Genomic DNA, 11962 nt, shown 5'->3' on the forward strand with positions numbered 1-11962 from the left:
TTCTTATTTATCAATTTTTGTATCAAGAATATTGTAAAGACTTTGTAATCTGTGTTGTTATCAATAAAGCCCAAGTTTTTGTTTATGAGCGTTTGATTATGTGATATTTATATTCTAGAATAAATATTGTATTTGTGATTCACTTTGAAATTCAAAGTTGTTTGAATTCATAAGTTGTTTGAATTATGAATTCCATTTATATTGTTCATTGTTTATTGTTTAATGTATTGACACTTGTCAAATGAAATCAATTCCCCAAATCAAGCAAGATACAAAAGAGATCATGTCGAAATTTCCCTAACTCACATTGCCTAACCCTAAGTGCAAAATGATAGAGAACCTCGATCCCTCTTAGGTTTAGTTGCAATAAGGCGCGAAAATTTCCCCCGTTTTGCGATGAAATGCACATCCCATTTCTAAATCTACCCTTCGTTGTTCCTATGTTCTGGGTTATTACACGTGTGCGTGTGAAAGACGAGAGAGAGAGAGAGAGACGAGTGAAAGAGAGAGAGGAGCGGGTCGGTCAGGCCGATTTGGCCAAGCCAGGCTGGGCCAGTCAAGCCGGACCTGGTGGTCTAGCCCAACCAAATTAAATGGGTTTGACCCAATAATTTTTGTCTATTTTTTTTTCTTCTTCATTTAAGAAATTCTTTTGAACAAAATCAATACTAGAAATCAAATGAAGTAATATTATTTGGCAACAGAAAATCTTGAACACAAATTCATGTACACAAAGGTTACTTCTTAACTATAATCCATTAGTCTACACTTATTTTTGTAAAGTTATATTTAATTATTCAAAATTCCAATTCTAACTTAAAATCACTTAAAATGTTATTTTATAATGGAGAAAAATATCAAAGGAATTAATGCTCTTTTTCTTCAACTATATTTGATATTACAACAAATATATATAGGCTCACCTTCTATTAAATGCTTACAAGTCCTAGAGGCAAATTAAATTGGTCATTTCATGTCTTCACCCTAACACTTGTCCTTTTATAATGGTGGAGACTTATATAAAACCCTAACTCCACCATTTTATGTGGGATACTAAAACCCTAATGCCATTTAGAACCCTAGCTCCATTAGTTCATATGAACCATAACTTGCTTCTAAAACCTAAACCCTAGATATAACAAGAGATCATGTACTTCCTTTTGATTCATAAAACCATAATTAGCAATTAAATACTTGCCATGCCACATAAAATGTAGGATCCCTATTATCAATAATTTAGTATTCCATGTATGCGTACCTAACCAACCTAGTTGATCAAGTAGGAGCAACCAAGTCTAAACCCTAGCTCCTATTACTAAAACCATCATCCTTAATTAACTTTGGTTAACATCACACCATTGTGATGAAATCCTATAACAATCATGCCAATATTGTGCATCATATATCCTACTCCACTAAACCCTACTATGTATTAGATGCTTATGAACCATAATATCCAGGAGCCAACTATGCCCTATTTAAGTGGATCCAAAAGTAAAACCTAGACCACCTCAACCCTAGTTGAAATACTTCTTAATATTTAAGAAGTATGTTCTTCAAAAGTTATTCTTTTGAAGTAAATAAAGAATCATCATCAAACCTGCCTAATAGGACCTATAGACAATAGCCATCTATCACCAGCAAGGTAGCATCAACCTTGATAGCACCCATGTGTAATTAATTGCTTAGGATGCCTAAGCATAACTCCACCTACTATTGATGAATCCAACTCTGTTGTGATCCATCTAATACTTGCTCTAGAACCCAACTAAAACCATAATAAACCATAAAACTCCACAACCTTAATTATTATACTTGTTCTTTATTAAAGAACATGTTCTTCAAAATTCATTCTTTTGAATTATATAATAAGTAATCATCAACCATGCATTATAGGACTTAAAAATTGACAACTGCTCTTTACTTATTATACAATTACTATTCCTGGGTGTGTATGTTTGTTACTATTCATTTTACCACCTGCTTATGATTCTAAAACAACACAACCCTGAATAAGTACCTTGTTTGGGAATCACTCTAAAAGTGCAACACACCTTAAATCAATCATAACAACTCACTAATCCTAAATCATCAAGTTAGGTCACGCTTAGAACGATTGCATCTCATACTTATGCATTATTGCATTTTTGCCAATCTTTTAAACATCGTCCTTACCGGACGATGATGCTATTTCAGAATTTGGAGTTATTGCGTATCGAAGACCTTGCCTGCATAATCTTGCAGTCAAGAAAGGCAAGTTCATCACTTGCTCATGTCATTTGAGTATTTCTATCAAATTACTTGCAAAGTACTATGGTTATCACTATTGCATAAAAACCAAAACCACTACTTTCATAACTATGAATATGACTATGTGGTGGGCAATGGAACCATGGATTGTGTTGATATGGTGGAGGTTCCATTGCAAGGGTTTATATCCATCTAGGATTAAACAACAAATGTCGCCAGTGATTCTTGTGCCGTAATACCCGTGTTAACCATAAGATCTGGAGTGGGACGGAATAGTCAATTGTATTTCCACCTCTTGTACATCAACGGATGCGCTTTACCGTAGACCCTTGATCCAAGAGAGGACAAGTGGTACCCTTGATCCAAGAGAGGACAAGTGGTAGGGTGGGGGTCCCGATGAAGTCCCCACGGTTATTGCGGTCTATGATGGGTTGCAGCTGCCGGCGAAGGAGTTCATGGTAGAGACCTGAACTGTTGTCGTGGTCGGGGGCCGTCCTTAATTGGTATAAGAGCACCGGCGAGGACCCAGGGTCGGAGTTTGCAACAACGGGTGGGTGTATGAGGTAGCGGAGGAATATGATTGGCTATGACCTTATACCGGGCCTCACACCAAAGGAAGTGTGGACGAGAACTATAGACTCGGTTGGCAGCAAGGTTAAGATCTCTTATGGGTAAAGCAACACACCTCTGCAGAGTGTAATGAACCGTGACCTGTCACTCCCTGTTCCGGGATATGGAACTGCGAACACTGCCGGAAAGGAGCTCCATGAAGTTCTAGTAAACCGGTGAAGGCTGACGGACATAGTTCTTCTGAATAAAAGCAACCTTTTGAAGAAATGGTTATGAAAACTTGCATTGGTATTAGACTTTCTGGTCTAATGTTGTAGCTAGTGCATTAAACACCTCTTTCCTATAATGAACTTGTTGAGTACGCTCGTACTCATCCCAATCTTAAATCCCCTGCTTAGATATGGAGGCATCGAAGGAGGATCCACAGTGCAACTCGAAGGCCGAGGAGCCAACAACTACTTCAAGAGACAAGACCCTGTCAGAGAAGTCAGATACCACATCCAACAAGGAGAAAACCTAGTTTAGCCATGGAAGGGAACTAGCTTCCTAAACCTAGCTCCTACTTAGCTAGAATTTATTCATAGCCTCTATAGCTAGTCAAATACTCTACAAATAGAGTTCGTGATAGGATTAGACTATGAGTCGTTCTTCTGGAGTTTATTTGCAGATTTACCTCATTGTAAAGTAGGAGGCTGTGCTGATCTTATGTAATTGAGTCTGTATGTAATCCTATAGACATGCCTTGGACCCGCATATGTTTCTGTTGTACCACTCTGAGCGATATAATACTCGTGGAACGGTGTTTCATTGGTGTTATATCAGACTTGCATACTACACCATGCAGTGGTATGCCGGGTCACCACAGTTGGTATCAGAGCAAATGCTTTGACCTTAGGATTAAAATCCTTTAAAGGAGACCTATAGGATTGGTAGTGTCTATAGGAAATTGTCCTAGGTAAACCAAATACTTCTTATGACTTGAGATGGATATTCACTTGAGAATAATCCTGACACACTTAAGTCAATGTTTCTTCCCTAAGTTAGTTAGCTAAACATAGAGCACACAATTAAGTTACTAAACAATAGATGAGTAGATCACAGTTGGTATACAATGCTTGGTAGTCTAAAGAGAGGATACAACCATAAGGAAGATATCCTATTGGAAGATGTGTACCAACACAGGTTATGGTTAAGTAAGAGTTATCCAGAACTGTAATAGGAGTTATATCAAGTGATGAAGTTAATTAAGATATCCTAATAAAAGATGTAGACCCAGATAAGTAATGAGTAAGTAAAATTATCTAGACATGTGAAACCACTGATAGTAAGTGAAAAAAAAACAACTGATATGAGGTAGTATAGACCATGATGAGTCAATCATGGGAGATAAGGAAGAGTGATAGGAATAATATATGTCTACCTACATGGTAGAGTTGCTAATCATATATGATTCACTTGAGAGTCATTATGTGATGAAGTAGAATATCTAAAGTATTTAGGAGGAGTACAATAAGAAGCCAAGTGCTAAAGAAATAGTGCAAGAATTGTGTTCCAAAACAATAAGAAGTGTGCCAAGCACATCATGACCATAGTCTTACAATAGAAACACTTGGAAGTATAGGAGCTATAGTCCAATAGTTATGTGTTTAGAATAACTATGCTAGAATCTAGATATACCATATGAAGTAGTCCTCAACATAATGAAAGCTAAGTTCGTAATTCCAAAGAAAATTAGGTTAACCTTAACTATTCTAGACCACCTCGTTTCAAGTTTATCTTATTGCAATTGTGCAATTAAGGTAAAGGTTGAGACAAATAGTAGACTTCCATATATTCGTGCTAAGTATCACGATACAAACCTATCGTATGTGGTGTTATATACTACACATCTCAGCCTGATGTTTAGAGATGTCTTACTCAACTATCGTTATTCAGGCCTATGATGGTGTGTATTATAAGCACAGAGCTGAATCTTCTTGGATTTTTATTGGATTTTCATTGATTGACTAGATCTGTGCATGAAGTTTGACCTTGGTGTGCAAATGCATGTTGCATCATTGAGTTCTTTCTTGATGTTACAGGTCTAGAGGGTAAATGGGATCGCGTGAGGGAGAGACGAGTTACCAACCAACTGAGGAAATAGTAACGACTCATGAAGAGAGGGAGGCAAAAGAAGGTCAGGAAAGAGAAGTTAAGCGAATGGAAGAGGCATTCTCCGCCACTAGATCGTTAACATCAACCCCTGTCCTGCTTGAGCAAGAATTCTTTGAGCACATGGAAAGGATGGCTGAGGATAGAGCAGCAAACTTAGCACAACAAAATGAGTTTTTCAGTCGTTTGATACGTGAGAATAATGGAGGTATCAGAAATGGCGGGCCAAAAGGAGTGAGTCTTACGGAATTCCTACAAACCAATCCACTGACTTTTTCTACCGCACCAGAACCTATGGATGCGGATGATTGGTTGAGGGACACTAAGCGGAAATTAAAGACAGTTCGGTGTAATGATGAAGAGAGGGTTAGATATGCCACCTATCTACTATCAGGACTAGCAGCGTCATGGTGGGATAACGTGACTCTAATTCAACCTACGGAACATGTTTTCACGTGGGACGAGTTTAAGAAGAAGTTCCGAGAAGCCCAGGTTCCTGAAAGTATCATGGAACTAAAGAAAAGAGAGTTCGAGACCTTGAAGCAGAATGACTTGTCGGTATGGAAATATCTAGTAGAGTTTGATCGTTTATTACGTTATGCAGCAGAGGATATGAACACAGAGGAGAAAAGGATAAAAAGATTCTTAAAAGGGATGAATCCATTCCTGAAAATGCAGTTGAATCTAACCAAATGCACAAGGTTCCACGAGCTAGTGGATACTGCAATTACTTTGGAGAATGATTATGAAGAAGTGAAGAATGAAAGTAAATGGAAGGCAAGGTTGGAACCACAAGCAATTCAGATACAACAAACTCAGTCAGAGATGAATTTCCAAACTAGAGATGAGACAATCACACCGTTTTATAGTCAAGTTCGATGCCATAACTGTGCAAGAAAAGGTCACTATGCCAAGGATTTCACGCAACAGGATATTACCTGTTTTGGATGTGGGAAATTAGGTCATATGAAATCAGAATGCCCGGATCCATATCTGGTACGAAGATCAAATGAAGCAATGAACCAATTTTCAAACCACCGGGGGAGCTCATCATCTAAGAAGTTCGAACAAGGAAGTGGATGGAGCACAAAGACGGATGCATAGGACTTTGACCATACTTGTTCTGACCCAATCAGTATGTTGAACACAGCTTCTTCATTTAGCACAATATTAGTTGTAGAATAATATCTTTAAATTACTCAAGCTTTCATGGGCAACACACTTGTCCTGTGTAAATTTGGAATAACCATAGTTGCATAACCAACTAACATATCGTACTGGTATTCACAGCCATGTGGGTACACCACCAATCCAAATAGGATACCCTAGAAAAGTACAATAGAAAGCCAAGGAAAAGACATATAGCCTAACCAAGGAGCTAGTTGGTTGGGGAAGATGAGCTTAACAACCATTAGGACAACCCTAAGGGGGAGAGCGAGGGATCAGTTGGATCCAATATGAATCAATACTTTGAGCAAGATAGTTGATGAAGGTCTGAACTGAGAGAAAGTTCGATCTTATTTTTATAAGATTATCGAACACTACTTTCAGAAGGATGTCAGACCAGAAGCCGAGGTTTATACCTCGAGGAAGTAAGAAGTGGACTATAACTTGAGAAAGTGAGTAATATTTACTCAGAAGTATGAAAGCTCAAGTAAGACATAACCTAATGGATTCCAGGAAGAATCTGGAAAAGGGATATATTCAATTATATCTAGTGAGATCACCACGGAATTCGAGAGAAGTCGTAGTCTGCATAAGTCAGATCCACACTCCGGAAACATAAGAGAGTTCAAACTTCGAGGACGAAGTTTAGTTTAAGGGGGAGAGACTGTAATATCCCAGGATTGGGGGTTACAAAAAGAGAGGAAACAGATGTGTGCATTGCATTCATGCATAGAAAATCCGGGGAATTTTCGCGCTTTTGTTTAAAACCTCCAAAGGGTTCGAGGTTTATCTTACATCGGTGGAATTGAGTTAGTCTTCGATGTGGGTGCGATAAATTTCGACATGACCTTTATTAATTTATTATGTTTTCGAGGGAAACAGTTTGAATTCAAATTCAAATATGAAAGACAGAATTCAAATAAGATCTTGGATTGGAATTTGAATTCTAATCAATTATATAAATACAAAGTAAATATAAATATAAATGAGAATCAAATATTACAAATAACAATTCACATAAGTATTATTACAACACTTATTAAAATATTACAAGTTACAAAAGAATTAGGAGATTACAAAGAAATAAAAAAATCCCTAAATCTAATCTTGACCTCCTTATTCTTCATTCCCTGCAAAAGAAACAACAAAGACAGAAGAAATGGTTTGTGAATGTTAAAATGTTTGCCTCACCTTTGGTGAGGCAATGTTAAATGTTGGAGACTAGCCATAGGAAATTAGGAACTTGTCCTAATAACCAAAATTCGATCAGAGGGAGAAGTATTCTTTTTAGGCAGCATTAGGGACAAATGGGATTTTTGGATCATGAGGCATCAAATAAGAAGGCAACTTAGGCAAATAGCAACACTGAAATGATCCATTACTATAGGCAACAAACCAACAATGTTCTTCCCTCTAATCTAGCTAGAATCCTCTAAAAAGCCCACAAAGTTATTTATTCGAGTCAATATTGACATGGAGAAGTCAATATGATTCTAGTCCATTTATTTAAAAGCCACTTGCTAATTAAGCAAAGTCTTAATTAACATAATAGTCACACTTGATCTTATTTAGCTCACATAAGATTATTAGCCAATCCAGATTAACCACTTGGTAATATCAAAAATAAAGGTCAATACAAGATAACTACAAGCATCAGTTGTGCCTTGCACAAGAGGTATGAGAAAAGCAAGTTGGCAACTAACAGAGGCACCCAGGTGGACACCACTGTAATTTGCACACGGGAGAAGCACCCAGGTGGGGTCTAACCACAAGCAGCTCACACACAACACATGCAACTATGTGTTGTCGATCACACAGACAATAGCCCAGTATTATAAAAGCAAGAGCACCACAGCTAGCCAAACCATTTGGCTAAATCTTCACCAGAGCGTACACCACTTGAGCATCTGCAGTTCATAAGGAACTGCAGAAACACATCATATCAGAACCACCAACAGATCAAGATCTATAGTTGGGAAGAAGCAGAAGCTGCAAGGAGGAGAAGTTAATCACAAGCAGAAGGAGTATTTCAGATTCCAGAGCAGATCAAGCTACACTCCAACATCAGGTTATTAGGCAACAATTTAGCATAGCATCTGTTCTCAGTCTGCATAGTCCGGTGGGAGGAAATCAAAGAAAAGAGACACAGTCATTCCATCTCACTACACGTCGACTAGGTTTTCACCTAGGAGGATAGAGAGATGGATTTCTCTCAGATCTGGCATAGAAGTGCTATGCCAGTCTCATCACTGAGAAATAAAAAGGCACAAGCAGTATCTGTTCTTAGTATTAATTAGTGCCTCAGCCTTTTGCATCATAGGCTGGGCCAAGATCTCAAGTTCAACATCTGTTCTTATCAGTAATAGATAGAAAGAAATATGCAGCAGAGAGGGGAGCTAGATCACCTAGCTTTAGCTAGTGATCCCTAGTCAAACTAGGAGCTCATACCCTTTACACAGAAAAAGAAGTGAAGCAAGGAACACAAATTACCGCCAGCAAATAACCATGTCTAGGAAGCTGGCAGTATCATCACTTTGCACCACCAACATAATCACAAGTGCAGAGCATGTATGCACATGATCTGCTAATCATCCACATCAACTAAATCACTATAAGCATATATATATATAAGCTCACCAGCAAGCTACCAAGCAGAGCATCTAGCCACAATGCTTCCATCTCATTTCTTCAACTCAACCATGAGTTAAATGGGGCATCAAATTATCACAGCAATCTCAAGTTAAAGATTAAGCCACACATAGCACAAGCCAGTGAGCAATTAAATCAGAGAATGGTCAGCCCCGAACCACACCTCACAAAAAGCTATAACACATGCCGGGATGAGTCATATTGAGGCATTGAATCAAGCACAAGGTACTGGATCATCTGGCAGCATTACACACATATATATCACCAATATCACCTCATAACCACAATCTTTCAATAGTCAATTGAATGAACCAGTACAACCACAAGCTAGTAGCCAATTGAATCAGACAGGCTAATTTAGCTCCAGTACAACTTCACCAGAGGCAGTGTATACTCAACAATATTGCAACAAATAGCACTATGACCATAGGCAGAGGAGTAAGGAAGGAGATAGCTCACAGTGCATTCCAGGGAGGAGATGAAGCAGTCGACGCCGGGGTTGCGTCGCGGCACCGTCCCGCCGGCGTCAAGGTCGAGGGGGTAGTAGCAGCAGCACGGCACCATCATCGGCATCACAACACCATGCCACTACCAGCAACATCACCACATCCACACCATCCCCAGCGGTACACCATCGCCACAGTAGGGAGTTGTAGAAACCCGAGTTGCAGACCCTGCCATCCCGCAATGTCAAGATTGGGGCTAGCGAAGTGGTGCAGCATGAGCACCATGGAGAGGTAGTCAAAGACGAAGAGGAGCCAGAGGCGTGGAGGCACCAGAATCACACCGACGGCCAGGCCAAGCCACGAGCTAGGGTTAGTCTGGGACACGGGCGCGGGCGACAGGGGCGTCTCGGCGAGTAAGGAGTGATGGAGGTCAACCAGGTGGATCAGCGGCGGCGTTCCGCAGCGCTACGAGCGGCCGACGATGGCCGGGCGGGCAAGAGGCAGAGCTAGGGTTCCAGAGACGGGGACGACAGTGAGGAACCACGAAAATCAAATCAAACAGGGGAAGTTGGAGGAGTAGAAAGGGGAGAGGGCGGCGAAGCCTCGGTGGCGGCGGCGCGGGAGTTGGCCAGCGGCCGGCCGGAGCGACATCAGCGCCATCTCAGGGAAAGGGGATCGACTTGGAGCGGTCAAGGGTTCGCGTGTACCGTGTGCGTGTGAAAGACGAGAGAGAGAGAGACGAGTGAAAGAGAGAGAGGAGCGGGTCGGTCAGGCCGATTTGGCCAAGCCAGGCTGGGCCAGTCAAGCCGGACCTAGTGGTCTAGCCCAACCAAATTAAATGGGTTTGACCCAATAATTTTTGTCTATTTTTTTTTCTTCTTCATTTAAGAAATTCTTTTGAACAAAATAAATACTAGAAATCAAATGAAGTAATATTATTTGGCAACAGAAAATCTTGAACACAAATTCATGTACACAAAGGTTACTTCTTAACTATAATCCATTAGTCTACACTTATTTTTGTAAAGTTATATTTAATTATTCAAAATTCCAATTCTAACTTAAAATCACTTAAAATGTTATTTTATAATGGAGAAAAATATCAAAGGAATTAATGCTCTTTTTCTTCAACTATATTTGATATTACAACAAATATATATAGGCTCACCTTCTATTAAATGCTTACAAGTCCTAGAGGCAAATTAAATTGGTCATTTCATGTCTTCACCCTAATACTTGTCCTTTTATAATGGTGGAGACTTATATAAAACCCTAACTCCATCATTTTATGTGGGATACTAAAACTCTAATGCCATTTAGAACCCTAGCTCCATTAGTTCGTATGAACCATAACTTGCTTCTAAAACCTAAACCCTAGATATAACAAGAGATCATGTACTTCCTTTTGATTCATAAAACCATAATTAGCAATTAAATACTTGCCATGCCACATAAAATGTAGGATCCCTATTATCAATAATTTAGTATTCCATGTATGCGTACCTAACCAACCTAGTTGATCAAGTAGGAGCAACCAAGTCTAAACCCTAGCTCCTATTACTAAAACCATCATCCTTAATTAACTTTGGTTAACATCACACCATTGTGATGAAATCCTATAACAATCATGCCAATATTGTGCATCATATATCCTACTCCACTAAACCCTACTATGTATTAGATGCTTATGAACCATAATATCCAGGAGCCAACTATGCCCTATTTAAGTGGATCCAAAAGTAAAACCTAGACCACCTCAACCCTAGTTGAAATACTTCTTAATATTTAAGAAGTATGTTCTTCAAAAGTTATTCTTTTGAAGTAAATAAAGAATCATCATCAAACCTGCCTAATAGGACCTATAGACAATAGCCATCTATCACCAGCAAGGTAGCATCAACCTTGATAGCACCCATGTGTAATTAATTGCTTAGGATGCCTAAGCATAACTCCACCTACTATTGATGAATCCAACTCTGTTGTGATCCATCTAATACTTGCTCTAGAACCCAACTAAAACCATAATAAACCATAAAACTCCACAACCTTAATTATTATACTTGTTCTTTATTAAAGAACATGTTCTTCAAAATTCATTCTTTTGAATTATATAATAAGTAATCATCAACCATGCATTATAGGACTTAAAAATTGACAACTGCTCTTTACTTATTATACAATTACTATTCCTGGGTGTGTATGTTTGTTACTATTCATTTTACCACCTGCTTATGATTCTAAAACAACACAACCCTGAATAAGTACCTTGTTTGGGAATCACTCTAAAAGTGCAACACACCTTAAATTAATCATAACAACTCACTAATCCTAAATCATCGGGGTTAGGTCACGCTTAGAACGATTGCATCTCATACTTATGCATTATTGCATTTTTGCCAATCTTTTAAACATCGTCCTTACCGGACGATGATGCTATTTCAGAATTTGGAGTTATTGCGTATCGAAGACCTTGCCTGCATAATCTTGCAGTCAAGAAAGGCAAGTTCATCACTTGCTCATGTCATTTGAGTATTTCTATCAAATTACTTGCAAAGTACTATGGTTATCACTATTGCATAAAAACCAAAACCACTACTTTCATAACTATGAATATGACTATGTGGTGGGCAATGGAACCATGGATTGTGTTGATATGGTGGAGGTTCCATTGCAAGGGTTTATATCCATCTAGGATTAAACAACAAATGTCGCCAGTGATTCTTGTGCCG

The sequence above is a fragment of the Lolium perenne genome, chromosome 3 (assembly GCF_019359855.2).
Source record: "Lolium perenne isolate Kyuss_39 chromosome 3, Kyuss_2.0, whole genome shotgun sequence".
NCBI classification, from domain to species: domain Eukaryota; kingdom Viridiplantae; phylum Streptophyta; class Magnoliopsida; order Poales; family Poaceae; genus Lolium; species Lolium perenne.